We start from the raw sequence: 3908 nt of genomic DNA, 5'->3' as shown, positions 1-3908 counted from the left end.
TATTTTATGACTACTGAAGGAGCTTAGTTGAGTGCACCTATATACTAGCATCCAAAATTTCTGTCACTGCACATGTGAAGCTAAGATTTTGAAAATGTTCAAATAAGAAAGTCAAAATTCAATAATATGTAAGAAAACGAACAGATATGATAACAAAGTGATGGCACATCTTGCTTTATTTTTGATTGGGATGTCAGATCAGATGTCATATAAATCATTTCCAAAAACAAGAAATCTTAAGAGGTTAACAAAACTTACAAAGACCTTTTAGTCTATATAATTATTAGATTAACGCCCCCTGATTAGTGACATTTGAGAAAATGCATTCTAACAAAAATAATCATAATAATAATAATCATTTAATTGTAGATATGGGGGAGGGTCACTCCTGTTTATGTAAGAGGAATTAAAAGAATAAATAGTTCATCGCCAAATCATTGGTTTGAGACCTTCACAGGCAGTCACCACATTAACCAGCCATGTTACGCTGCATTACTTTACTCGCTCTTCTGGTTTGTACATGGACTCAACAAGGTATGAAAATATAATATTTGTTCATTGTAATATTGGAAGGTTATTCCCGAAATTGTACGTTATCCTTTATCTATAGAGAGACTGATCTCTGTGTATCTGACCATTGGTGACCACTAGTGATCCTGAGAAGTGGGCACTGGAACCAGCACTGTTTTGGATGGGGCAGAGGTGCGCTTGCTTGATTTCCTCTCCACTCATAGTCTATAGTACAGCCGGAGAAAGCCAAGTGCTGTACACGACTTTCCAGCAAGCAATGAATGGAGCAGAGGTTAAACATGTGCAGCTTCCCACCATTTAAGAAGGGGCTCTGCAGAGCTCAGTTCCAGCTTCCAGAATCACACAGATCGCTGGGAATTCCAACTGTCAGAACCTCAGTGATCATTAAGTTATGTATTGTGATTTTGGTGATAACCATTTAATGATATATAATATTAATGCTATGGTGTAAGTTAGAAACAAATCATGTATTACATGATTTGTTTCTAACTTACACCATAGCATTAATATTATATATCATTAAATGGTGTCATGCTGAAAAGCTAAAAGCAATTCAGGAGAATATTATGGCAAAACAATAAAATTACAAACCTCAAATCACCTCATGAAAAAAAATATGTGATGTACGTAGCACACATAGGTATATAGTACGGGGGAAGGGGGGTGAAGGGTATTTTACAATTCTAACTTAATGCATTTAAAAACTCCCTTAGAAAAACGGAATGTACATTCAGAGCGACTAGATAAATTCCAAAATTATTCGCTTTTTTCATACGTTGGTCTGTAGAAGTCTATGGATTCAAAAGGTAAAAGTATTGGTCCTTTTTCCGGCAATTCCATGGGGTGCATGCATATTGTGTGAGCAGAATTTTTGTGTCTTGTGGACACCATCAAAATCAACCAAAGTTCAAGGGTGTTATAATCTAATTTACTTTTGGGCGTAATAGGATGGATTCATGTAACAGAAGGATATCAGATTATTGCAGAATCTAAAATTCCAGAAAGTCCAAAGGGAGGTTCTACTAAAATCGACTTCTAGACTGACCATAGATCTTAAATATTTGTTGGGGAGGGAAGCTGCTATCACACTCAGCCAGACTTCCCAGTGAGAACTTAGTTTTGGTTTATTACCCTTTAAACCTTCTCCATCTCTTACCCTCCTGTCTCCTCTTGACCACGTGATCATGTGAATGCTGGGTATAGGGAAGGACAGGAGCTGCTGGGTCAGGAGGCAGATATTTCACTAGAGTGGATACTAATATACTAGCCCATTACAAGGAAAATCAGCCAAAAAAAAAAAGAATGTATTAATTTGTTAATATGCTCACCCAAGGACTTTCTAGGAGGCCCAATGTATAAAATAATTAAAGGGACTCTGTCACCTGAATTTGGCGGGACTGGTTTTGGGTCATATGGGCGGAGTTTTCGGGTCTTTAATTCACCCTTTCCTTACCCGCTGGCTGCATGTTGGCTGCAATATTGGATTGAAGTTCATTCTCTGTCCTCCGTAGTACATGCCTGCGCAAAGCAATCTTGCCTTGTGCAAGCGTGTACTATGGAGGACAGAGAATGAACTTCAATCCAATATTGCAGCCAGCATGCAGCCAGCGGGTAAGGAAAGGGTGAATCAAACACCCGAAAACTCCACCCATATGACCCAAAACCAGTCCCGCCAAATTCAGGTGACAGGTTCCCTTTAAAGAAATAAATATAAACTATATGAAAAATAACATATAAAAAAGAGACACTATTAGACGAAATGTTTCCAACACAACCACCATAAAAAAATATATCCAATGTATAAACATAATTTAAAATATTTTTTTTTTCTTTGGTGGTAACATTTCCTATTTTTCTTTATATTTTGCCTCTATATTGGGAAAAAAACTGAATATAAAAATGACATAAGACGTAAGCCCCTTGTGTTGCAAAAAAAGTGGCAAAGATCATTCGAATGTTCAAACGAGGAAAAATGCAATGAGTTGTTAAAAGTGATGCACGATAAAATCTGAAAATGTGCCAAGTCAGGAATGGAGGTAAATGACCCGGTCATGAACTGGTTAATAATATTTATCCACAATTTTTTTCTCCAGCTGATTCCACTACATGTCACAGCAAGTGCAAGTCCAAGGACCATGGCGAACTCTATTCTATCCTGGACAAAATTGAAGTTGCGTTAAATGACATGCTTCACGAAATCATCAAAAAAATAAAGACCAAAATATGTGATCTCAACCTTGATGCTACAACAATATCTGAGCTAATAACCACTTGTAAAGGCGTGCTTAAAAAAATTCAGGATGGATCAATAAAAGAGACAACACTTAAAAGCAGTTTGGATAATGATCCAATGATACTGGTGGACACATTCATAGATAATAAGATAAATAAAAAGAATATAAATAATCAATACTAGGCAAATGCATGATGAAGGTAAGAAATTATCAGAAGTGCAAAATATAAGAATACCACATAGTCATCTGTCACCAGGAGGGACATTTAATTTTGCGATGGAGTCCCCTCTGTATAATCAACTACAATCAAATTACATTGCATATATTATTAGTTATTAAAGGTAAAATACTGATGATCGATCTATAGGTCACCAGGCACCAGATATCTGCCCGGCAGCGGCTGGATATAGGCAGTGTACACTGCAGTGCCGCATATTGTTTAGTGGCCACTGTAAGGTACTGCAGTTACACTTCCTACAATTAACATTATCAGTTTATAATCAGGGGACACAATTATGCCAAACAGAAGTGGTAAAAAATGATGTTTCAATATAGAAAATATTTAAAATAACAATCATGTTTTGTTTTCAGTAATAGGAATCTTGGAAGACGACAAATCCCCAGAAACTACATGTCAGCCTAGTATATATGCTGGTTCATTGGCAATAAAGAGCATTAAGCAATTTCATTCGTGCAATAATTTATTTTCCAACCGTTGTGATTACAGTTTTCTCTGATACACAAGCCGTGTTCTGGATTACAGATATCTAATCAATATTCATGCTCCAGGTTTTCATTATCTGTGTCTTGTCAGCAGCCATATCAAATATATACAATAAAAATCACAAACTTGTGGGGGATCCCTAGCCTAAGTTAGCTGACAATATACTTAATATCATCAATATGTCTATGAATATTTGGTAATACAGAAAATATTTCTATATTTACGCCCAGATTTGTACATGGCTGGATAGGGTTGGCCTAAGCAGCAATTACCAAAGAACTCTAACACCATGTGGCCATCACCTACATTTACAACAGCAACACATTGAGGTTATGAAAAAATGTTAAAGCACCACTTCAGCTTTTTGTTTATAGTCCTGGAGTGGTACTTCTAATCTAAAGTCCCTGACCCTAGTCTCA

At 36.5% G+C, this 3908-nt stretch overlaps 1 long non-coding RNA gene across 1 annotated transcript; it reads left to right on the top strand.

Annotated features, from left to right (window-relative positions):
* Positions 1–444: 444 nt before the first annotated feature.
* LOC138667775 (uncharacterized) lies at positions 445–3453 on the top strand. Its single transcript, XR_011318932.1, has 3 exons — positions 445–534; positions 2625–2964; positions 3357–3453. It is a non-coding gene; the product is annotated as an uncharacterized lncRNA (long non-coding RNA).
* Positions 3454–3908: the final 455 nt, after the last annotated feature.

Source organism: Ranitomeya imitator, chromosome 2, assembly GCF_032444005.1.
Source record: "Ranitomeya imitator isolate aRanImi1 chromosome 2, aRanImi1.pri, whole genome shotgun sequence".
NCBI lineage: Eukaryota > Metazoa > Chordata > Amphibia > Anura > Dendrobatidae > Ranitomeya > Ranitomeya imitator.
This window is presented reverse-complemented; position numbering and strand designations above follow the sequence as displayed.